Source organism: Drosophila innubila (genome assembly GCF_004354385.1).
Source record: "Drosophila innubila isolate TH190305 chromosome 3L unlocalized genomic scaffold, UK_Dinn_1.0 0_D_3L, whole genome shotgun sequence".
Classification (NCBI taxonomy): domain Eukaryota; kingdom Metazoa; phylum Arthropoda; class Insecta; order Diptera; family Drosophilidae; genus Drosophila; species Drosophila innubila.
In genome coordinates, this window is record NW_022995376.1 from 21,344,039 (window position 1) to 21,371,605 (window position 27,567).

General features: G+C 31.5%; 1 protein-coding gene across 2 annotated transcripts in view; it reads right to left on the reverse strand.

Moving 5' to 3' along the window:
• LOC117787579 (receptor-type guanylate cyclase Gyc76C-like) overlaps positions 1-27,567 on the reverse strand; it is a 45,585-nt gene that overhangs the window by 13,566 nt on the left and 4,452 nt on the right. For both annotated transcript variants that reach the window (XM_034626132.1, XM_034626131.1), the window contains exon 3: positions 13,763-14,009. The gene's annotated coding sequence lies outside the window, so the exon portion shown is untranslated. The remainder of the gene's footprint in view (positions 1-13,762; positions 14,010-27,567) is intronic.

The following is a 27,567-nucleotide window of genomic DNA, read 5'->3' on the forward strand; positions in this document are numbered from 1 at the left end:
TTTTTTGTTATTGCTTTGCTTTTACGCTGTGCAGTTAAAGCTGAAGTTGTAGTTTTTTATTTTGCTGGTAGTCTAAAAATAAAGCTTGTGCTCTAAAAATAGACACGACGGCACGCCATTGGATAAACTAACACGACATTACATATTATTACAAACAAACATGATAAAACACACAAGCAGACAGGCTAAAACAACCGGACAGTGGGCGGACATACAACTACAACTACAACTACAACTACAAATACGTGTACCACTGTACATGTCTAAATGCTGCGTAAGACGACGCGACGCGACAAATTCAACTGTCGACTGCCGGGTTGTCAGTCTGCCCGATCAGTCATTAATATGCATACGTATGCACACACAAACACGCACACACACATCTATACATTTATACAAATACTAAATTTATCTAGGTGTTTGCTTTAAGGCCCTACAATAGCTAAAGCTCTACGTTGAAATACCACTTCCGCCTTTAAACTTGCCTCAATTAAGCAAAAACTTCATATCGATACTTTATTTATAAAATGATCGATAAATTATAAACGTATATTATTAACATATATTTTTTTTAATATTTTTAAAAATTTGCTTGACTGCCAATTATGCCACTTACTTTAATTCAATGCGTATAGAAAAAATCGCGTTTGAATGAAATTTTTATAAACTTCAAAGAATTAGCTTTTATATTTTTCTAATGAAAAAATGTAATATCTGTATAATGACTCTTTTAACCCGCAAATATACTTAACTTAAAGCGTACAAAAGATCAAGTTTGTGATTTTAATTCCCAAAAAACCTTTTTAGAATGTAGGTTAAAGATGAGTGAACTTTAATATCCTCTACCCTTAACACATGTAAAGTGATTGGAAATTTCCAGGGTTTCAATGTCTTTAAAACGCCCACATAAGTGACTGGATGTCTGAAAAGGTTGAGTTGAGGACATACATTGAATGCCATCAATCATCAACAAGTAGACGACTATCAGCACACAGCCATGCCCACACAGCCAGTTATAAAACGCTGTCAACATTAGCAGGCCCCACAGAAATGAAAGGGTTCATAGGCCATTTGGGTAATGTTGCAAAATGTGGAAAATGCGAAACCACTTGATGGGATTATCGAACCCAAGAGTGTGATTTGCAAGGCGATTTGTTGATTGAAACCAAAGACTAAAGTATAGTTAGGACAACTCTCCTACCATAACTAACTGCTAGAAATTTGCCTAAAGAAATACACGTAGGGTCTTCTTGATGTCAACTGGCACTGGCAATGACAAACGACAAACGACTTGGAATATAACCTACATACACTCAAGGATATTGAGAATGCAGAAAAGAATGTGACACGCGTTAGGACGAGTTGAGTGACACAGGTCAACGGAGAAAAGGAGGGAGACTTTGCGCGTCGTACAATGTCCATTTAGCATAATGCCTCAACGGTTGGCAGGCTATTCCAAACAGCATTCACATCAAATTACAAGGCAAACGAACTGTTCAGCTGTTGCAAATGTGTCGGTGCCTCAAACCGCCTTTGCCCTTTCTGGAATTCACTGTTCATGATGCAATCGACAAATATTACTCAATCCGAATCCTCCACCTTTTTTTTACCCAATCTCCGTTCTCCATTTGCACAATCTGTTGATTAGAATATTGTTAACAGACGAAGAACAGAAGAGGTGTGAGGCAGGCAGATTTTTATTCTTTACAAAACCAAATGAAGCACAACCGAATGGAATTGATAAAGAGCAAGATTGAAGTGCGCAAATCTTAAGTAGAGTTTGGTGTCTCCCAAAATTAGTGAAGAACTTTTAGTTAGAATAATGAAGTTACTTATTCTAAGTAAGCTCTATTTTATTTATTAGAACTGATATTTTAAAACAATTAATAATTTTATAATAATCAAATAACTAAAAATTATATTAATATTTTATTAACTATCACTAAAATTTAGTTTAACATTGTTCAGCTATGATAAACATCAATACATATTAATATATTTTCTTCCAAAAATTGTCTTGAAATTTTACTTAGTAATGAGGAAAAGATCTTAGAAATATTCTCCATCATTTTTACGCATTTTCGAAAATTGTTTGGCAAACTATTTTTAGAATATTGTAAACATTTGTGGGAATATTTATAAAAGTTTGTTGTTATTGTAAATATTTATAAAGTGTGTGGGAAGTTGCTGAGTTCACTATGTCTAATTGGTTTACGGCACATTTTATTTAAGAATAGAGAACTAGAATTTTTGATAGAAATTTTCAGTTAATATAAAAAAGAAGATTCTATTTGCAAATTTCAATAATGTGAACATATGTTAAAAATCAAATGTACGAAACAACTTATAAGATATTCTATAACTTTCTATAGCATTTTATGTCTGCTCAGCTGACAAGTTCTCGAAATTCTGATGCGACAACAAACCAACTCAGCAATATGAGTACAATGCCAAGGCTGTTAGTGAGTAACTTGTTAGGGAGAGGGGTGTGATTGTGTGGGCTGATGTTGGGGAAGGGGAGAGGGAGGGGTGCAACACATGTGTTGCACGCAACAAAATTTCACTTTCAAAACGAGCGACAACAATAAAAAGGCGTCGTTGTGGCACGCCGCAGAGCTTTAGCAACAACTGTTGCAACTTCAACTTCAGGCATCAACATCATCAGCGGCAGAGATTGGCGCCTCGGCGTGTCGCCCCGTAAAAGGAGACACATGACAACGATGCGACGTTTTGGCATTTTAACGGAGACAGAGACTGAAGCGAAGAGTCATTCAGTTCATTCAGTCAACGAGTCTTTGAGCCTGGCCCAAAACAGGCAAGCTGGCAAACTGGCAGACGGTGTTAGCCCAGCAGTCGCTCTTTGTGAAAGTGAAGGGCTCTGCAAGCTGATTGATAGAGTGACTGACTAAATGACTGAATGACTGACTGCATGACTGAATGGCGTCTGCACTTTGAGGTCGTGTCCAAAAAAATTTGTTGCATTTTTAAACAAAAAAACCGAAAAAGCATGAATCAAAAAAACAACTGAAACTAAAACTAAAACTGGGCTCCATTTCAAAGCATGCAAAACTCTGTCGTTTCTTTTTGTGTTGCTGTTGTAGTTAGTGTCCAAAAAACTGGATTTTCTAAAAATAGATCTGGATGGGGAAATACTTGTATGCGCGCCACATGTGCAACACAACGGCCGCCAAAAGGCATCAGAGCGACAAGTTGCCCCTTTTACCACCTCGATCCTTCTCTCGCCAACCCCAACGCTTTCGAGAGTGGCCATCAGTCTTGTTAGGATGTTTCCAGCACCCACAAAAGGATTCGACATTCGCAACTCGCATATGGAGCACAACAAACAGGAAATATAATTTCCGCCTTTTGCTCGGTGTATCACAAAAATTCACAAGAGATTCAATTCCATTCGCATAGCAAATAGAAAAAAAGTGCGACAAACCGAGAATGAGAGAGAAAGTTAGAGAGAATTGCAACATCAACAAATTCTTGATTAAGCAATGATATAGTAACTATTTGGAAAAAGCAAAGGATTTATTTAACTGAAAGTATTTTATAAACATAGATTGAAATGGAATATATAAATTTTAATACATGGAATACATTTTTTCACTAAATAAAAAGTTATATTTCTTACATGTATAATCCCAAAGTTTTAATAGTTAATATTTAAAAAAAAAATTTTTCCAAAAAAAAACACGAATTAAATATGAAAGAATCAAAGTGGTTACAAAATGTATAAGAAAAGATTTTTAGTCCGATAGATACTTAATAAGATTATCTTCAGTTTTGACCAAAATCAACAAGAATTAAAAAAAAAAGAATAACTTTCAATAGTAAAGAATTAATTTATTTTATACGGTATACTTATAAATAATTAATATCAAAATATAGCTTCAATATTAAAAAAATTATTTTATTCAATAGGGAATATAAAATTCTTTACCAAATCTAGTAACTTTTTCCTCCTTTTTATATTCGTTTTTAAATTTCTCTGCTCTGTAATTTAGTTTCTCGTTTTATCAATATTTACTAAGGAAATCTAACTTTTAATTATAGACAACGTTCTCTTTTTAATTATCTCATATTCTTCACGTTTCTCTCATTCCTCTAATTTCTCACCCCATTTCGTCGGTTGTTTGTTGTTCGTTGTTCGACGCCACGTGTAAACAGCAAGAACTGTCACCTTACATAATCATTTAACGGTAAACATCGTAATATTGACATTTAACATACACACGCATACACACACTCACGCAGGTTGATAATAATACAGGCAGACTTATTTATTACGTATACGCCGCATTGCACGAGTTTTGAAATTAGCTCGATTTAGTTTGGAATGCCGTTGGCAGGTCAACCACAGAATAAACTTGACTTAAACGAAACGACTATTTGTATATATGTATGTATGTATGCACATTATATATTTATGTGCATAGCTAGACACTCTAGTTGGCATTACTAATATTAATAATAATACCAGTTAAACCACTTTGCGTGCAGTGGCAGACAACGAGGCAGCAACCTGCCTGGGAACTAGTTAAAACCATCCGCAGCCAACACCAGGCCTCCGACCACCAGCCACCCAGTCTCACCCAAGTGGCCAACTTGATGCCACCAACAGTCGCATTAAATAGACGGCAGGGGAGTTGCTACAGTCCGTCCCGACACTTTGGCTGCCCGGCATCTTTGGCCTGGCTGACTGTCTGTCTCCCAGTCTGGATGAGAGCTGCACGGCTGAAAGAGAAAACATTTCCAATGCATGCATTCTCAGTCCCTGCAGCAGTTGATATTTGAGCTTTAGATTCAACTCTCATTATACCCTATAAGCGTAAGCCTTACTTAATTAGGTAGTTTAAATTTATATGCAGCCACTTAATTGATAATAAATTAAAATAATTTGACTTTTTTAACAATATTTAACACTTAAACTTATTTGTTAAGTTTTTTAAAATTAGTTCAGTTTTCAAAAATGTATATAAGTCTTGTTAATACTTTGAAAATATTTTATGAAACGACCGGGCAACTGATAATCGAACATTCTCAATTACATCTCTCTTAGCCCTCTTCAGTTCGAAATACAGAGTGCAAATGTCATTTTAAGTAGCAAAGTAAACAAATCCATTAATAACAAAAGAACAGCACAGCCTTTAAACAAATGAATGCTTAAGCTAATTGAGAATTACAAATGAAGTTGAAAGTCAAGCTACGCCCTAAAGCAGACTAGAAAAATGGTTGTACTTGAAGTTAAGATCTGGTATAGCATCTACAACTTGAACAACAATCGAAAACTAGTTAGTATGATCGACTTATTATTAAAACACGACGTCGTCACGTTGACTTTTTGGCCCTAAGATCTGCTCCAGCCAGCAAAACAGGCGGCTTTGTGATTCAAGGCCACTTAAAAATACATACAAGTACAACTAAAAATAACTTTTTGTTGAAAAAAAAAAAAATGAAAAAAAAAACATTTTATAAAGCGAAGCGATTAAATTAAAGCAATATGCAAACAACAAAAAGCGAAAAGGGAACGTCAACTTGTTCTCGATCGCCTTTTTGGTTCAATATGTTTTCAATTTGAAATTGAAACAGAAATTTTTAATTGTACTTTTTTACTCTCTTTCAATCTCTTAACTCTATACGTCTATTAATAGAAATTCCATTTGCCTCGTTTTAATTGGTCGGCATTATCAATAACGCTCCCTCTCTTTTATTTTGCTTCTCTAGCAATTGAAATGTTGGTATACCCTAGCATATCATTATTTCGTGTAAACCTTTAAAGAGCCTATAAAGTATTCTTAATCAGGCAATCAATCTAATTGTGTTTTTTTAAGTAGATAAAATTCGACAAAGATTTTCCTTTATTTGAAATGCAACTTATTTAACAAAAATAAATGGATCATACCACACACTATATAGGTGGCAAGGAAATACACGATTTAACATTTATTTATTTTGTTTATAATTATTTTTATCTAATTCAAGTTGCAATTGAGACAAGAAAATTTTTAATTTTATTCGGCTGCTGCTGAAACTATCTAAACGGATATTTAATTGTCGACTAGAAGTTCTATTTTATATATTCATGTACATATTAATAGTACAGAGAGAACATGGTGCGATAAAAATAGCGTCTGATTGCAGTTTCGCCCAATAAACATAATCATAATGCAGTCAGGGCTCGACTGCCTAGCAAAACGAACCAATTCTCTTCAAAATATAGAGCAAAAAATCGTGCGTAATAAATAAAAATTTATGGTTTAATGGCAGCAACACTTGGCCTTCAACAATGCCAAATCGAACGACAATAACAACGATAATAACAACGACAAAAAAAAAGGGTGCAATGAATATGGTATTATTGTGTATGTTCATACAGGTCTGATACAAAAAACGTCAGTTACGAGGAATAGAGACAGAAAGAGCGGCAGAGAGAGAAAGTAAGAGAATAAGACTACGTCAGTATGATGACACTGAACTGAAAGTAATTGTCATCGTGACGAATTTAAATGATTTCTGTTTTTCATATTTACTCATAAAATTATCAAAATATTCATAAAACAGCTAAAAAATTTTAAAAATATTCTTATCAAATAAATCAAATCATCATGACAAATCAGTCGAGTTGCTTACTACTCAAAACAAAGAGTAACTATCGACTTTGAAAATCCTCAATCAATACCTAAAAACAAATTAATTAAAAAAAATTTATTAGCTTAACATATTTTAAAAATAAATCGTCACTAATTTTCAAAGAGACACAGATGATGGGCATGGTAATAAATCTGTTGATAGCTGTTTTGAGCTTTCACTTTTTGTACGAATTTTGGTAAATGTGGATTTATTCTGAGGAATAAATTAGGTGATAAGCATTTTAATTGCTTTAAATAAGTCTTTAATTTGTATTTCTACAATTGGCATATATATAAATTTATTACCGTCGTTTTCTTTAAATTTTCCTTAAAAAATTCGCATTTGATTATACGAAACAAATCAAGTTTTTAGTCCCTCGGATCGCACAGTTGATTAAACAATTGGGAAAAAGCATTGCTTACAAGATTTCTATTGAGAACAATTGAAATCAAATTTTATATTGAATTATGCGAAAGAGGTGATTAAAAAATTATGATGTTGTTGGGGAGTATGAACTGCTCTCTCTTTTTTTCTCTCACTAAGGTCAAGGTGTGTTCTATACCCTTTCAGTTGATGGTCGCGCCCTTCGTCGTCTTGTGGTGACATTGATTGTTCCTAATTGGAAATGTGCTTCAACTGAAGGATCTAAGCACAAGGGGCGTAACATGGCCATAAAATAATTGCGCAGAAAGCACCGACAAGTGTGAAATAAAACGGGTTAATTGGTCTGCCCAAACACACAAGCACACACACAAACAGTTGACTGCTAAGTTGTCGGCATTAGTCTATTTATTTTGTTATTAAATAATAAGACACAAATTAGTGCAATTTGTTTACTCAACTCAGAATGGGGCTTCCCACTTCATTCCTTTCGCTTTACGCACAAAGTTAATTAACCCCCCACGTAGATAGCGTAAAAAAAAAACGTGAATGAAAGTGAGACATTAAACAACAACAATAGCCAGAAATTTAGTATTAGTCATTGTCTTGCCACGCGACAACAGAGAATTCACTTTATTCTCTTTTTCGGCCATTCGTTGTTTCTTCATTTGGGAAAGCTAAAAGGCATTAATTAAAAGACCTCTACGATTACCATAAGCACTTACCGACTTCGCCCATACAAACTGCAAAGTAAAAGAGTTAAAAAAAAGAACGAAAAAAAGAAAACCACGAGATGAGCTCTAAACGTGCTCAGCCATTGAGGCGGCAGTCACAAGCCGCAAAATAAATTCAAATAACAATACCAAAATCAGCTTAAAAGAATAAAACCACATAAAAACCACAAAGACGCGGGGGAAAAAGGAATAAATAAAAGTGAAAAAAACAAGAGAAAAAACTTTGACATTGTATGATAAATTGTTTCATTTTTGTTGTTGTTGTTGTTGTAGCTGTTGTTAGATTTATTGATAGCTTGCAAACCACCTGCCAAAAAGGCAGCGATAGAGGGAGAGAATCATCAATTAATTGGAAACTACTAGTAGCCCAGAGCTCCGAGTGGTTCGGCGTAAAATAAACTGATTTTAATTGGATTTATTTCCATTTAATTTGCGGACAATTATCGCTAAAATCTGAAGCGTCTGAAAGAGCTTTGTTAGCGATAGGCAATTTGGTTATAACTAATAGGTCAACATAGTTGGCTTGTTTTCTCTAAATAATTTTGAAATGTTTATATACAATTTTATTTACTCATTTGTGTAGAGTTTATATAGCTTAAACTGCTTTAATATGGTTTTTGGCAGACTTAAGCTAAGATTGAGAAGGGTTTCAATAAAGGCAATTAACTTACTTTATTATTAAAAGACATTTTTTCATAGTTTTATAAAGTTTTTTAGACCCCGTACTTAAAAAAAGTACAGGGGTCTATTGGGTTTGTTTTACCGAATATGTGCGTAACAGGTAGAAGGAGGCGTGGCAGACCCTATAAAGTATATATATTCTTGATCAGCATCAATAGTCGAGTCGATATAGCCATGTCCGTCTGTCTGTCTGTCTGTCTGTCCGTCTGTCTGTCTGTCTGTATGAACACCTAGATCTCGGAGACTATAAGAGCTAGAGACACCAAACTTGGTATGTAGGTTCCTCTATACTGCAGGCAGATCAAGTTTGTTTCAAAAATCAGCCACGCCCCCTTAACCGCCTGCAAATCGACATTGAAAATTTCATATCCAAATTATAAGAGCATTTTGAAAGCCAGAAATTCCAGATTTTGCACAGATGAAGATATAATTGTCCTAAATTTTTGCTGAAAATTTCATTCTGATCGCACAGTAAATAGCGAAGATATTCAAATAATAAATTTTGCTGTTAAATTCGTTGATGGCGCGTTGGCAGTAATTAAAACTTGAATATCTTGATAAAACAAAAAATTTATTTTAACATATTATATAACAAATTGGCGTCCATTCAGACGTGAGCTTCGGTGGCGCAGTGTACTGAGTCGCGGAGTCGGACAGTGCTCGTGGGTTCGAGTCCTGCCGTGGGCGAAAGATTTTAATTTATTTATGTTCGAATTCAATTTCATTTTATATTAAAACAAACTCCGTGCTTATTTAAAATGTAATATTAACATTAAATGTTAAAATATAAATTATTTCTTTTACTTTTAATTGAGCACTAAAACAAGCAATATGGCCATTTAGGAGGATAAAGACATAAGTGAGAGTGGCTCAACACTTTGAGCCTTTGTCTTTTGAAAATTTTGCAATTTTGTCGCGGGTCTGATTCCCGGCGGGAACAACTTTTTTCCAGCTGAATTTAAGCTTTTTTTTTTAATTTTTACAATTTATTGAAATTGTTATTTATGAATGTTATACTGACATTTAATATTGAATACATGTTTAAAAATTTCATTTAAATAATTTTACATTGGTATTTATATAAACGTTAAGTTAAAATTCTATGTTAATTTCATGTTTATTATAAATTTACTGTGTAAATTTATGTTTTTAGTAAATTTGTCTTTTTTTGGTTTTCAATTATTTTACTATTTGATTTAACATTTAGCATGTTTAACATGCAGTTTTAGTTTATTCTCTGTTAAGGTTTCACTTATGCTTAACATAGCCAAATATGCATAAACGCATGTTTATATATATGAATGCTTAGCTAGAAACTTCTTTTGTTTTGGCGCGTGCCAACATATGTATGTATGTGTGCACTTAACAGATCTTTGAATTGCACATATGGATGTCCTGCTCTTCCTAATGATTAATGCATATGTATGTCTATTTGACTTTAAACTGACTCTTTTTCAACTCTTTTGTGCGCGCTGTGTACAAGTGATTTTGAAATTTGATTTTGTTGTGCTACCAAGTGTTCCATTTTAAGATAATTAGTGTGACTAGTGTTATTAAATAGTGTTAAACATAAGACTCTAAGGCATATATACTATAAGTATATAGAATATTCATTTAAGTTCGTCTTATACATCCTTACCGAAGTTGGTTCTAATCGGTCCACTATATCATATAGCTGTCATAGGACCGATCGGGTGAAAATTAAGTCTTAGTATGAAAAACTTGTTTGTTTTATGAGATATCGTAACCAGACTGATAGAATACAAATAAAACTTGGTTTTATATATCCTGTCCAAGGTTGGTTCAAATCGGAGCACTATATCATGTAGTTGTCATAGGACCGATCGGCGAAAATCAAGTCTTAGTATGAAAATCTTTTACGTTTTATGAGACATTGTAGCCAATATGATAGAATATATTTACATTTAAGTTAACTAAATATTTTTTTTATTTTTTCCATTATTAGTTTTTGCCATAGTAAGTACGGGGTCTCCGACAGTCGAGTATGGTCGACTGTAGCACCGGCCGACTAGTTTAACTTATTTTTAGATTTCCTATTTTATTATTTCGGAGCTGATATCTTGAATTAATGTCATGCACAGAAATTGATTGAAGAAACGATCTACTTTAATCCCTGTTTCTAATATTCTGAAAATTTAGTGCTGTGTTTTTGGAACTTATTTGTAACTTTTTTTTAGCTTGCCCCATTTAAGTAGAGCTTAGGTAAAGATAGTTTTTCTAAGATGTTACTTCATTTTCTTCTCGTTCCATGTTTAAAATATATTTCCTCTTATCTAAAACTTTTGTTAAACATCATTTCAAATTTTGATTAAATATATTTTGCTAAGTTTAAATCACTAGCAAATTTATCAATCTACTCCTTAAGCTGCAAACTACAAATTACAGGGTATACAATAATCTATTTCGTCTATTTAATTTAATTCAAAATTCACTTTCAAAAAAACCACTCACTTCAAAATAAGTTCATTGAAACTAAAACTGAATTTGAATAGACAAATTTCTTTAGACTCTAAACTTTAGAGTCATGGCGGAAGCCGTTTACCCCTGAGGGTATTTTAAGTCTAGTGTCAGACAGACACATTAAGAACCATTGAGAGATTGAAACCGAATGGAAACCAACTTGGCATTGTCTGAGTCTCGCATATTAGCCAATCTAATTGTTATTTTGACGCTCTGTTATTATACAATGACTACGAAGAAAAAGAAAGAGAAACGAAAATAAAAGCCACATTGAAGAATATAAATTTGTTAAATATCAATTAAACGTCAAATGGCAACACTTGAGGAGCTTTAAGAACGTTACCAGTTCTTATAACTGGCATTTTCAAGTGATTATATTGTTAAATGTTATACAAGCACACACACACACACACACCAGTTGAAGTTGTTGTTGTTGTGCATTGTTTGCCGACATGAATCGGTTTGGTTATCTTGAGTCAAGTAATCAAGTGTTTCACATATGTTATTGTTAGCATTTGATATTGATAGCATTTCAATCGTGAGTAACAGGCAGACAAGAAGGCAAGAAGGCAGAGACGAGGGTTGCGTTAATTAGCTAAAAAATCGTATGAATATAATGAAGAACTTGGCGCCAGTTCATCAATCAAAGGCGACAACTTGGCTAGTTCTTAAATATTTCAATAGCCCGCGATTCGAATTCCTAATGCGTTTTGCAGTCATTAATCAGTCAATGAAAGTCCTTTAGGCTGAATTTAAATAACAACTAATGCTTAGTCAAGAGCTTTTATTAAGTCGAAAGCTGATTATTATGGTGTTTTTAACATACTTTAATTTAGATTGCAAGCTTGAAGTCAGACTAATTAACTAAATTTCATGTTACTCAAATAAATGAATCTAAAGAATTAAAATTACTTTAGTGTTTTTTATAAAACATTTAATCATGAGAGCTTAAGTTAAATGCTAAGTAAGTTTTATTTTTTCTTCTTTGTACTTGGTATTTTCTATTTTTTCTTTTTATAATTCATTGTATTATTATTATAGTTAATAGTAAGAATGCCGCTATAATTTTCAATACTGTGTAACGTTTATGTAGGTTTATTTTAGAGACACCAACAAATATAGAAATAATAACAAAGCCACAAGATGCGCACCAAATTTATTGCTTCTAGAAATGTAATATTTAAATTATCATTATTTATCAGACATAATAATAATAAATATTAAAAAAAAAGTATCTTGCGGTTGTGGTTGTCTGTCTATATGTCGCGGCTGTATAAATAATATGTATGTATGAATATATAGAGATATAAATATGTCTATGTGACTATTAAATGAATGTGTGAATTAGTCGAGTTTTCATCTCAGTCTCAGTTCTTAGTTCTCGTTTCTCAGCGCAATTTTTAGATTCTCTCGCTTGTTTATTTCTGTGGGCAGAACTGATCTTGATCTTTCATTAACACCAAGATCATGCGAGAGCTTAAGATAATGCCATGTGAGTCGCATTATCTACTTCCTGCATTAAAATTTTTAATTTGAATCATTTATCAAAACTACGAGTATAATTTTTATAAATGTGCTTCACCTTTGCATAAAATGTAGCTTTTAAACGGTGCGTATCCTCGATATTGAAAGTTAGCAACAAGTATTTGCTTGTTACCACTTTGACATAACTCTTCTTGGCAATTTTCCCAAATTGTTTTGCATAAAAAATTCCACTACTGTTTGGCAAAATGCCTGAGGCAGGGAAACAAACGCAACGAAAACCACGAATCAGTCAATGTGGTTGCAATGCTGAATGAGAGCGTTGAATAAGCGCATGATACGAAAATACCATATACACACACTCGTATAACACACATTTACATCAGAATGTGAGAGTTTTATTGTATAGGAAAGCCTAGAAGCAAGTAAGTTGCGCATTTTGCACGTGGGTTTCATTATATTGCGATTAAGTGCTTAAGCAATTAGCAAAATCTGCTTATTGAGCTGTTTAATTTGTTAAAAAGTTTTAGTAGAATAGAGAAAATACTAACATGAAATAAAATTAAAGAAAAGTAAATTTAAAATTTATAAAGTTAAAATAACGAAAATAAATGTTGAAAATTAGAATCAGCACATATAAAATCTACTTAGAAGTGCTTTTTTATTGCTCTTTAAATCTGAAATTATTTAATTGTACAACTTTTTTCCAGCAATTTTTCATAGTTAGCGTTACTTAACATGATTATCAGTTTTTTTAAGCATATGCAATATTTCGCATCATTACCAAGCAGTTTGATAAAAGAGTATATCTTAAGATAAGAAATGTATTTTAAGACATCGTTAAAAAATAATCATAAATGTCTGGTTATTCGAATCCAACAATGGAATATATTTTATACATATATAATCGAATATCAAAATCTATTCAAGCTTTCTTGCAACCGATTTAAGAAATAGCGGAGATGGATATTAAATTAATTTCAAAGGAATTTAACTCAATTAAATTTTTATAATAATTAAATGAAAACACATTTTAATCACTCTTCCCGGTTCTGATTTAAAGTTCCCAGCATTTTTTTCCAAATCTGTTCGTAACTACATAATATATTTTGGTATTAATTTGTACATTTCTGTGAGTATTGGCCAATTAATGCGACTCTTTAAGCCACTATAAAGCTCCCATTGGTTAAGCTAAGCCGTCTTAATTCACCAAACAAGCATTTAATTGGCCTTTTTTCGAGATCTTCCATCCTTCCCTTCGTTTCAATAAATATTATTAATTTATTTTTTTTTAATTAAACAAGCTGTCACAGAGAACATACACACGTACAAATAATTAATCAGCTGTGAAAATGTTTGATACTCACGCAATTTATTTTTTCTATATTTTTGTTGTTATTGCTTGTTGTTGGTGTTTTAATAAAAAAACAACGACAACTTATGCAGTCGCTGCTCTTGAAAAAAAATCTCGTAATTGTTGCTTCTGTGGTTCCGCTTGTCGTTGCTGCACTTGATGTTGTTGTTTCTGCTGTTGCCGATTTTACGATTAAACTTTTATAATAGCTTATGTTGTTATTGTTATTTGGTTGCACTGTTGTTTACATTTATCCATAGCTGCAAAAAAAAAAAATATTTATTTAAATTGGACATGAAATCGATTGCAAATCAAAACAATATATACATTTATTAAACAGTAAAAAATTTGTCATATCATGAAATGTTTGCTGACAGCGGCTTAAAAATATCACTTGCAAATAAACAATAATAATTAAAGTCTGAGTTATCGATAGGGAAATACCCTGAAGCTAATAAACTCTTATTTTATCAGTTCTTTATTGTTTATAGGATACTATGCAAACTTTTAAATTTTTTTTTTCATTGTATAATAAAAGATAACGAAAACAATTAAATATATAAAAAACTCTTTACCAGGAAGTAATTTTAAGTTCTTAGTTTTTATTAAAATTATATTGTATTTACTCAAAACGTAAACATAAATGTAATTGAGTAAGAGTAAAATATTTTGCAATATTCAATTAATTCATAACATATATATTTTAAAACTAAGTTTAAAACAACCGAAAAACAAATATTATTTTGCAAACAGAATATATTAATATTAATTTAAACATTTATAAACAAATAGCTAGAAATTAAATCAAAAAGTCATAGTCGCTTTTGGTCACAGTCCATATTTTTTGCGTTTTTTCTCTTTATATAGTTATGAATTATATCTTTTCTCCTTACTGCATTTCCGTTTGCAAACATGACCCACTTCGGAATGAAATAGAATTTATATAATTTTGCAATTGCTTTAAAGGTTAAATGCAAGTACTCTCCAGTCAATTGTTCTTTCTGACCGCCGTAGTTCCTATCTCTTACTCTTTGTTCTCCTTTCTCTTTCGCAATTTTAACTAGAAGAATGGTCTTTGTTTTAAAAAATTATAAATAGTCTTTTTTATTTCGTAAATATATATTTTAAGCTCAACCAAGTTAAAGTTACCATATTTTTTAACTTAATTGTGTATTTATTACTTTATAAGACATATAGCTATCATAGAAACTGTTGGTTGAGATTAAAATTATTGTAAAAGAGAAATACTTTTAATTTTGGCAAATTTCAGATATACTCGTATATAAAAGTTTCAGTTAGATTAAAATCTCAAGAAATATTAGTGTAGAGTCTATGAAGTATGTAAAAGCGTACTACATTTTCGTATTAATTTTACTGACATGAAAATGAATATAAGCACTTGTTAACCACCATTTGAAATACATAAGTCAACAAGAAAATGCAAAGAACTTGTGAATTACACTTTCAGACAAGAAAATAAAGCAAGAATTTGTTAATAGCATCAAAATAAATTTGTTTTTATATATTAAATGATCGATGCTTTAATTATACTCAAGAATATTCTGAAAACAACGGTAGACAATTAAGGAAAGCTTTCAGTAAAAAAGCATCCTTGAATCCATGTTATTCGGTACTTCATGATAGCTTTGTCATTAAATTGTTAGCACATTTGTGACATTTTTTGTATATATGTTTGTTTGACAACGAAAAAACGCAAACGAATTTGTCATGGATCAAGAAAATTGTTCATGAATATTATGCTCACATTCCTTTCATTCAGTATATAGCAACTACAATGAATTCCTTAAATTTTTAATAAATCTGTGCAATTTTGTTAGCATGCTACTGCTTTCTTTAAATGATCTAATTAAGAAATTGTTCAACTTGTTAACTGCAAAAGAATCAGCCTCTTGGAAAAGTTACAAATGATGAACTCAGCAAACGTAGCTTTTAGTCTTCCATTGCTCCGTTAAATCCGTTAATCAGCTACTGTTAATTTGCAAATTAGCCAGAATGCAAGTATTTAAGACAGTTTCAGTTTTTAAACTGCCGAAAATTTAATTCAATGAAGTCAAAAGAAAATGGTTAATTTATATAATGCAGCTGACAGAAAGACCTCGTAGCCTCTTAAGAATACTCTCTGAATTCCAAATTAAACGGCACATAATAACTTACTCAATTCGATGTCTACTCAGCTGGCAAAGTAAGTAAGTGTAAAGCAAAAGACAGCACATAGTTTCGAGAGATGCCACAGGTAGCAAAGGGATACCGCCAACAAGTCAATTACACTAAATCAAAGTGTGTGTATGGGGGCGTGGATTCTATAGCCTTGAATGGTGTCACACGTGGGCGTGCCACAACTGTTGCCACAAACTGTCAATCAACATGAAATACATTTTTATTACAGCATTTTACTGCGCTCGGTCTTCCTCATTGTCTCTCTCTGTCTTACCCCCATTTTATATTTATAGCTGATAGAAGATAACGAAACTTTCTATATTACTTATAGCAAAAATAGTTAGACTTGAAAGTCATTTAAGTTACTGATAAGAGACAATTGCGAATAATTCAAGTGATTCCATGAATAATTCCTAGAAATATCTTCAACAGCAATGAGCCTTCACTTGCAACATAAGGTTGCAAGTGCCATCGTGTTGAATGATGCCAAACCAAGTAAACCACTTATCTAGGATTTTCCGACACGTGCATATTTGTAAGAGTCAGCAAAGGAAAGCGAAATTGTGGCATCAACGGATGTTCACATCTCTAATTTGTTGAACACTCAAAGGATGCAGCAACAGCTGTCAATTGAGTGGCGTATGGCACCAGAAAGAGTCAACGTTAAAAATATTAAACATAATAAGCTACATAAAGTTAATTGCCTCATCATAAAGTGCGCCCTGAATTGTATGCTATGAAAAAAGTGTTAACGTCGACGACCGGACGCGACGCTGCCCGCAACTCGGCTTATTAAATACACAACGAATACATTAAAGTTACCAACAAAGACGCTAAAAGTGATTTAAAAAAAGTCCTTTGTGCTACAGTTTCTTTTTTCTTTTGTATTTAATATTTATTGTTTCAGCACTGTTAAAGATAATTATAATGCTTTTATGATTGATGGCGATTAAAGATCTGTATGTATTTGAATGGTTAATTTTATATAGCTGAACGGTTGACAATAATTGTAAGAGTTCTTGAGATATCCCTTTTTTTTATTTTAATTGGAACTGTAACTAATCTAAAATGTCTAATATCCTATGGGCAACAAAAAGAAAAAAGTTAACTACAAAAAATTAAATTATTTCATTCTTAAAACTTAAGAATTGTTTACCAGATCATCTAGAAACTATTTATTATTTAATTAAAGGTTTTAAGTACCTAAATTTAATAATTAACTGTTTGATATTTTAAAAATGTTCTAACTATCTTTCCAGTTATGTGCTAAAACAGTGCAATTTACCATTAAATTTTGATTAAAGAGTTCTCTATATTCGACACCTCAAAGACAATTTTTTTTATCCCTTTTTTCTCTTACTTTATCTTTTTCTTTTTGTAGCGCTTCTTGCGTTGAATGTACATACATTGTGCCACGCCTACTTAAATGTTGAACAAACTGGTCATAAAATAGGCGCTTAATAAATTTCGCGTTCACAAAATTGCAAAACAAACAGTTGTTAAAACCGATACAAAGTCGTAAATTTGTTGTGACTGCGCGTGTGTATAGTGTCTAAAGGTATATAAAGACAAATACAAAAACACACACACACACAGTCAACGATTAATGCTAATAGGACCCGCCCAAAGATGACTTCGCTGGAAACCCTTTTGGAATGAAGCGACTTGTTGGCGTCGTTTGGCCAATCGACTTTATTTGTTTATTAAACAAAAACACTTAAATTGTTCGCAACACGCCCACGCAGCCCAAGAAGCAGCAGCTTAAGCAAGAAGATGCCCCCAGGTAGATGGTAGATAGTAATGATAATGTCGATAACAATGATAATGATGATAGCTACGATTCGCCCTCACAATATTTTTTGCATAGAAAGTTTTTTTCATTTTCTTTCACACAACTGATGGACAATACTGAAAAACGAGTAGTGCTCGAAAAGTATCAAAATAGTAATGCAATTGAAATGTAGATATAATTAATACAAAAACTCACTTTTATTTACAAATATGCATCAACTTTTTTTGTTTTTTTATACATGTGTTTATTCATTTTTTCGTATTTGAAAACGACAAGTTTTATTATAACATAAATTAGGGAATTAAATACTGATATATTTAGTGAAAAACTAATTATTTTAAATAAATTAATAGGACAAGTAATGAATTTAATAATTACTAAAATTAGACTTCAGATCGACTTTATTTATTTATAATTGTTAAGATAAAACGTAAATTAGTCAAAAGGCAATAAATGAAGTAAAACAACAATTATACTGTTAAGATACAGGGCTGCGTAAAGAACATAAATTTTAAAATCAATTAAAATAGAAATTTAAAGTTTAAACAGTATTAAATGCATTTAAATACACGTATGTGTCGTGATCGAAAAGTTAGATAGTACAAAAATGGAAAAATATTTTTAAAAAAGCTTTAAAAACATATAAATAAATTATATTTTCTTAAAATAGAGACGACACGTGTTAAAAAGTAGTTAAGTTATTAATAGGGCTATCAAACAAGTTATTAATAATGAATAAATTTAAAATGAATAAGTTAATAATTTGAAAATATTTAATAAGAAATATGAGTAGAAGAAAACAACGATTTATAATAACGAAACAATGTATTAAGTGATAGGTTGTACACCTGTTTTACCACCAATAAATTATTATTCATACATTAAAGTCACCATTACAGATTTTTCAAGTATTGTTTTGAGTAACTTTGGTAACTGCTCGGTTTATAATATTTATACAACTTTTAATGGATATAGCATTGCGTGGGTGTTGAAACATTGAGGCTTAATTTATGCGTATGCAACGCTCGTTTTAGCTGTTGGTGTTGACAGTGGCAAAATTGCCACAGTTCTGTGGCAGATTGCGAAGAAGGCGCGGCTAAAGCTAAGCCCTGGCACATGGCACATAGACAAGGAAAATGAGAATGAGAATGGAGAATGGGCCATGAAACAGCGCTTCCGGTCAAATCGACAACGACACCGTCACCGTCGCCGTCGCCGTCGCCGTCGCCGTGTGCCCGGCAGTCGAGAGTGAGTCGAAAAGAGTCATTAATGCCAAGCTAAAACAACATAATTTAGTGCCGGGCCCGTGGCCCAAACATAAACAATGCCCATGATAGCAACAACAATCACAACAAGTTAAGACAACGATAAAGCGTTGCAAACTCTTTAAAAGGGGATTTTAAGTCATCTGAATGGGCCGACGGGGAACTACTTTAGTCAACTTTGTTGTCCCAAACAAAAAAAAATTAAAGTCTACCAGATTTATTGTGAACATTATTGTGATTATTATTATTGTGTTATGAGTATTTAAAGTATTCACCGAATTTCAAGTGTCATTTGTTAAATTTCTCAAGAAAAACTATTCCAGAAATACGGTGTATTGTATAATATATTTTAAAAAAATAATACAGAAATTACTTTAAAAAGAATGAGCATGCTAAAAACATGAATAAGCTAAGCTTTTTATGAATGAGGTTTTGAAATGCAAATTGAAACTCATTGTAATCAGCTGTCTTTAGTAAGCAATATTTTACAGATTATAATGCTAGCAACTTGTTTTAAAAATAGACTTAAGAGGAATTCATTTTAGTAATTTTGTTTATAAAACACTCATTCACACTTCGTAGTGTTGATTCTAGTTATAATAAATAAGTAATAATTTTATAAATATTGTTCTTGTTACCTTAAATTTTGAAGGATAGCAGATGTCATATTATCAAAAGTTATAAATTTTTCAAAATAGTGTTATTAATTTTCAAATTGTAGAAAAAGTATCATAATTTAAAAAAAACAACATATTGGTATTAATTATTAAACATCTTATTTATCGGTATACAATCAATGCTGAGAACTGAAACATTGATCATATCGATTGTGCAAGCAACTGTAATATTGTTTATTCATTTCATGTTACATTATAATTTTCAATGCTTTATAAATCTTAAAGTCTCGATATTATCTGCGGCAATTTAATGCTTTTATAAGTAACTGAAGAAAATTTTTATTTTACAAAAATATACTATTGCCAAGCCAAGCTAAAAAGTTATGTAATCAGAAGAAAAAAACCGAACTTTATTTTAAATCAGCAAAAAGTGCAAGCAACAGAGAAGGAGAGAGAAAATGCTGCATTTAACTAAGAAGAGAGAGTGAAAGAGAAAAGAAACATGCTACACATGTTACTTGAGCAATGAACTGTAATGGCCTTGATTTTGTTGTTGTTTTTACGTTACTAAATTTTATTTTTTATTATTGCTGCTCTTCATCTGCTGCATTTGCAGATTGTTGTTGTTTTTCGGTTACAGCAGCAACTTGTTGACGGCATTGTTGTGACTGCACTTGAGGCAAAAGTTGAATAAACTTGAAGGCGAGGCCTAAAAGCAGACACAAGGAAAATGCTACATTATTGCAAAATTTTCATTTACTTTTTTGCTTGTGCTTTTTCCTTTTTTCTTTTTTTTTGGCAGCAGCAAAAATATAAAAAACTAAAAATACAATTGAATGCCTTATCAGCAGTGTACGAACTCATGGCTATAAAAATTCCTTTAAATGCAGAGCAGCTTCGGCCAGAGATAAGAGACCTCTCTAAAAGTTAACCCAATCTCTCTCATATATTGGGGGGTCAAAGTGGTGTGTTAAATTTGTGGACTAAAAGCTTCTAAAGTATTTTCAAACTGAGTACATGACGAGGAAAAGTCTCTGGCAGTGTTGCGATTCCGTTTCTGATCTTATCGCTATGCCTAGTCATAAAGGCGCATTTTCTGATAATACAGAAAGAAAAGAAAGAGAAAGAGTGTCCGAGGGAGAGCCAACATAAAGCGATAGGCAAATTCCACTCATACGAGCCGGACGAGCCAGAAAAACTTTCTGCAACACAGTGTGTGTTTACATTTTTACACAATTAAATTTAGTTTTAGTTAGTTTTTTGGTTAAATAAACTGTCTGTATTCAATATGCCAAATTGCACTTACACTTTAGAACTTAATTTACATTAAGTTTTTAATAATGTTAGGTAACTCAAACTTTTAATGAATCTGGTTATAAAACATATATATATTAAAGTTTATGAACTTTAGTGCTGGTTAAATTTTAAGAGGCATAGTGTTAAAGAGAGTTTTTAGAGTAAATTAAATTACAAAAGAGTTAATATTTAAAATATACTTAATTATTATCTATATTTAACTCACTCTATCTATTTATCTTTCCATCTATCCATAGAAAAGCAACGAATTAAATTCCTTTAAATAGAGTTCAGCCACATGTGCACATAATATAATTAATAATAAGCAGCTTAATCGTCACTTCCATTCATGGGCAATCAAAGAGAAATGATTTATAAAAAAGGGAGATCAAAAGCGAATTGTTATATTTTCTATGGCAGCTGCTAAACGCTTTTGGTTAACATAGCTTAAATTCCTTGCGCTTGACTACATTTGAATGCAGGCCCAAAATATTAACCAACAGTTGGAATTTGTTAGGACTTTTGGCCACATACAACACCACAAAATCGGGGGCAACCACAATTGTACATAATTCAATTGGTTAGCTATGAGCAGACAGCAAGGACTAACTGATATACTCTGTCAAAATGTGAGTCTGAGTCTGAGCTTTGTTTGTGGCAGTTGTCACTGAGCCCAGAGGGACTTTAGTTGCACAATATCCTTCATGGACTTTCAAAAAGTGACTTTTGTTTGTTTTGCTTTTCAACAGCAACACATGAGAAAATAAAAGGGAAAGAGGAATGAAACAAGTGAGTTTGGTCCAATGTTATTAAAACTTAAACACACAAAAACCAGCTTTCGTTTTCAGTAGTCCAGCACTGTTGAGATTATTTTTGAGAGTTCATTTAAATATTGTACGGAATCTTAAATATTCGATCATTTATAAAGCATGGGAAATATACCTCTTGGTATCAGAGCTGCAAAAATATTGAGAGTACGTCAGAATATTGCATAAGCTGTCTATATTAAATTTGAAATATAATTAATTAATTATAATAATTAATAAAAAAAAAACAAAAAAAGACCTTTCCGAATTAATCAGATTCGAAAAACAAACCATTAAAAAAGAAAACAATAATAATAATATTGGATTTTTTTCTATGGTTTGCTTATACACATACTGCATCTTTGTATTAGAAACGAACACATATTGCAATTAAATAAAACAATTAAACGATTTGCTTAATTTAACCCTCGTTCAATTCTTGAACTGTCCACAATTTAATATTCTCAACAAGTTAATTGAATATGGAAAATGTCACCACAAGTTGAGGACGCTACTTCATCATTCCTCTTCTTTTTTAACTCATCTCTCAATTGACGAACTACAAATTGAACAGAAGTTCAAAGACGATGCGACAACGCGGGAAACGCACAAAACTTTGCACTGAAAATGGAAATGAATGGCGGGAAATGCAAGAGAAAATTTACTAAAACATTCGCCAAAAACTTTTCATATGCGAAAAGTGTTGCCCGCAGCGTCTGTATAAATTCTTTGACTGTGTGTGTGTGTGTGAAAGTATGTGTGTAAAACAGAGTGTGCAAGTGTGTGTCCGAAATGAACGAACGCCTTGGCATTGCCATTGAGTGCGAGTAGAGCATTGTCTATTCTCTGATATGTGTCTCTGCCCACACATAATTTTACTTGGTTTTCTTTACACATTTTCGAAAGCTACGACAGAATATAATTTCCACATCAAATCAAATTTTCCAAACTGTTTGCGAATGCATGTGCGAGGCATCTAATTGGCAAAGGTGGAAAACAAAAAGTGAAGTCAGCTGACGTTAACATTATCAACTGACAAAGGGAGCAATAAATAAGAAAATATGTGCAATGGCTTGATACGCTTTAAACTAGGGACTTTATCGATTTTAATTTTCAAAAATTAAAAATAAAACAATTAAAATAATTTCTTGTTTTTAATTTAAAAAAACTCTAACTTTTGTATTTGAATAAAAAATTTATGAAATTATACTTTAAATTCTAAAAATATGAACAATGGCACATATATGTTTGCAATTTCTATTTAAAAAAAAAATATTTAAAGCTTAATACAAAAATGACATACAATTCATTTTTATAATTAAAATGGAAAATAACAGATAATCCTGTTTCCAGAATACTCCATCTAAAAATATTAATAAATTTTTATCATCTTTAAATATTCTCTATTTAATTGAATAATTAGTCTTGGAATCCGTCAATTTCGTAGACAATACGTAGGCAGATTGCATTATTCAACCAATCAAATTAAGTTTTAAATTATATTTTAAATAATTATTTTTGTTAATAAATTTGCAGGAAAACAGAAAGTTTTTTGTAATAACCTCAGAATATCCTTGGAATATAATGAATATAAATAAGTCATTTGAATCAGTCAATTTTGCAGTCAATGCAATACGTAGCCAGATTGCATTTTACGCAAAATGAAAATAAGTTTTAAATTGCTTTTACCGCAAAATCGCAGGACAATCATTAAAAAGCCACGTGACAAATTTTATTTAAAATTCTCTCAGTCCTTTTTTGCATCAATTTAATTCAATGCAATAAACAATTCATTGTGAATCGTAATATAGAAACAATATAATAATAAAACTTAATATCCGCAATTTTGGTGAGAATTATGACCACAATACAACACGCATTAAAAAATGTTTGATTCTCGCACAAGGATATCAAGGAAAACTTCACAGGATAGTTGGATTAACCACTGTTAAATGTGGATACAATCGACTAATAGTATCCACATGAAGAACAAAATTACTACAATAAATGGAAGGAATGTTTCACCAAAGTTTATAAGCAGCTTAGCATTATAAAATGAGTTTTTCTCAATTTTACTTTAAAATTAAAGTTAGTTCAAATTTTAATTTAAATCATTAAAGAAAAACTCAAAATATTTAAGAGTCAAGAAACATCTTTTTAAAAAATAAAATAATTCAAAATATGTTAGTAAAAATTTCAATAAATAATAACTACCATAAGATAAAACAAATAAGCCTAAACTTAAAATAATATGTAAATTTTCCTAACTTACTTCAATTAAAGACCTGTAGACTTTTTTAGCCTACATTTTGCTGTAGTAAACTTATGTGAAATCTAATCAAGTGAAAATCCATTCAAGAAAGTGCCGCAAAATTGTCGAATGAAATTGTCAAATGAATTTTCATTTTTCTCATTTTCATCTGCTTGCGGCAGTTTGGAAGGAGTGGGGGAAAGTTTGTAGGCCTAATGACATTTCAAAATCTATGGCCAATAATGGATTTAAGCCTAGTCATCTGTCTACCATGTTCTGCCTAATTTATGCCATGGTACAGACCTCCAAGTGTGAAATTATTTATAGTGGAATTTTTGCTACACATCTACGGCAATGTCAAAGCCAAAGATTTGTACAATAAAGAGATGTTATCTAGGAGAATACTCAATCAAGATATACCCTGTAGCCTTTATTATTTTAAAGACTATAATTTAAAATACTTTAGAATACAAAATGAACATGTACCAAGAATCAAAATGAGATCTTGCCTGTTACTGGGTATTTCAGCAGTTTAAGCAACAATTTTAATAAGCAAACAATAAATGCGACCCAGAAGACATGGGTTTGGTTATTAAAAATCCACAGTTCGATGTTAACTGTTTGGGTAAACGAAAAAAAAAGGCAAGTCATCGATGCAAAAAAAAAAATTATATAAAATAAATAAGTTGTATTTAAATTGTATTCTTCTTCATGTATTATTCTGCTGCTTTATTTTTTATTACTATTATTATTTATTGTGTGTTCAAGACACATGCATATTAAAAAACCGAGCAACAACAGAAACGCAAATATCAACGGGCAGTGGAAATTTTTCCACAATTTTTCTTTACATTGTCCCCCTCTGTCGCTCTCTTCTCGCTTCTTCTGTCTTACTGAACTTTTGTACATTCGATTGATTATTTTTCGAATTATTGCATTGTGCGTCGACAACTTTTCAATTTGAAATCAAAACAAACATTTTTGGAAAGTTTTTCTGACAATAAAACTTAATAATGATTTGGATAAAAATTAAAGATTTTTAAGCAAAATATTAAAAAAATAATTTATACAGAATATTTAATGTTATATTTTTGTCCTAACATTCAGTAAAATTAAGAATCAAGAACTTTCCATATTTTTAGCATTCGTAAAAGCCTTGGCAGACTGTCGCCACAAAAGTTGCCAATTTTTTGTTAGTTTCATTTAGTGTAAAGCTTCTAATTTAATTATTATAGGCGTGAAATTTGCAGTAGAGCATAAAAAATTTGACAAATAGTTGACAGTTTTAGGAATTGATTTTATTTTTAACATCGTTAAGTTAAAATGCTATTAGAATGCCTAGAATTAGGAAAATTGCAAAAACATTTCAGATACAGAGAAGTTATATGAAATGAAATGAATAAATTCAATAATAAAAGAAGAGAAATTGACTTCACTATATTAACAAAAATTAAACTCAAAAATATATAGGTATTATTTGAAATGCTGGTTTAAGAATGGTTTAAAGAATCTTTCTGAAAATTCTCCAAGATATCTAGCACTCAACTTTTTCTAATATACATTTTTTCGATTTATATATCTTTATCAAATTGTAGCATTTTGCAATACTGCCAATACCAATAGTGCAATACTTTATATGCTGCCAAACAAAATTCATACACAACACGCAGACAAATTGAATTAGCACAGTGCTAAATGATCACACGATCCCTCTAACGACAACAACAATAAAAAAAAACACAAAATAAATTTGGTTAGCAAAAATTTTGGGGCGAAATATAAAAAAAAAAACACGCAAGTACATTATAGTGTAGGAGAACAAAGATACAGATACAGTTACAGCTATAGATACTGAGATGGAGATATAGATATAGACAACAACAAAAAATATATAGGTTGGGCGCGAAGTTTCAGAGACACATGGATAGACAGACAAATTGGACAGATAGACGGACGTGCAGAGATACAAGCACATACATATGGAACCACTCAGGGGCGGCCGAAGCTATTTTTAGCATATTAGATGATAAGATTGTCGTGGCGAACGCGCAGAATTTGCGGTTTCAGCGCAAAATAAAAGACACTAAAAATTATATACACATATATTTATTTTTTGTATATACATACGTGTGTCTGTTTGTGCACGAGCCACAAAACAAGTTTATTTTAGCAATATATAGAGTTTACACCCAAAAAAAAAAAAAAAAAATCAAAACAAAAACAAAAACCAAAAAAAAATCACAAAAAAAACAACAACAACAAAACTGTTTCAAAATCACACCAATTTGTATCTGTTGCGCTTCTTCCTACACTTCAACTTCTCCATCTTCTGCTCTTCTCATCTATAAAGCGTTTTTGATCTACAGCATTAATGCACAAGAGTTTTCAACTTATTTTTGCCGCCGGATTTTCTTTTATGACAACCAAGGCTGCAAGCCGGTTCTGAACCGAACCTCGTAGAACTGATTCGATTTTTAAGCAGCCTTAACCTGATCATGTACCGAACCCTTGAAATTATTTATTTATTTAAAAAAAGTAATTACATAAATTTTATGGTTTTCTAATATTACGCAATTATTTGAGACTTCGGATTAAAAAAAGTCATATTTGGATCTTCAATTAAATTTAATTTATCATTTAATTTCCTTTTAAAAAAAATTTAATTAGTTCAAAATGAAGAGAAAAATTTATAACAATAAATTTTAGAACAAAAAGTTAAATGTTTTGCGGGCTTCGTAAACAATTTGTGCAGAAGCAAAAAGTTGAACTATAAAGAATTTAATTATTTATTTAGGTCAATGCAAAATACAAAATAAAGTTAGTAAGTTCTTATATTTTTTAATTTTTAATTCATCATCACTCATTTATTATATTTAAACAACTATTCAAAAAAAAAAGCAATAATTTTCATAATTTTAGTTTCAGGTTGGTATGGGTACTCATATGTTTCAGTTCACCCTTCAAGTTCGGGTTCGATGATCTAAATTGTTCTCAATCTATTCGTTTCGAAGTCATTTTTTAATGAAACAGCCCAAAACACCTGTTCAACTTTGTTTCAGTGTTTTCCTTAAATTATAACGAACTGTGTTCTGTTGTGGATTTTAGCCTTTCTTATTACTTAATATTTGTCGGCAAATAATACGAAAAAATAAATAAGGCCAGCATGTTATTTTATTGGTTGCAAATTCGATTCCAAATACGAAACATTTATGAAAAATTTCCACTGACTATATTGACTGTTGCCAAAAATAACATCTGCAGATTTTAGCACTGCGTTTTCCCTGAATCTGTATACATGTCTATATATAGTACATATATTTGGAAAATGGAAAGATGCAAACAAGCTCTTCACAGAAAGATTGTTCAATTAACATTCAAATTGTAAACAAATTTCACACATGCAATTATTCAATGAAGTAAAAACCAATACTAAAGCAATTCAAGAACAGTCAGAGGAGCCCGAGGAGCCAGAGAAATCGGATGAGAAGTAGCTGGAGCAATTAGAGCGAATCCAGCCACAACACAAAAGCATTATCAGGGTTTCTATGCATGAAATACAATGCCTCAAACCTTCTAACTCCCACTCTGCATGTAGTTCCCTTGTTTCGTCTCT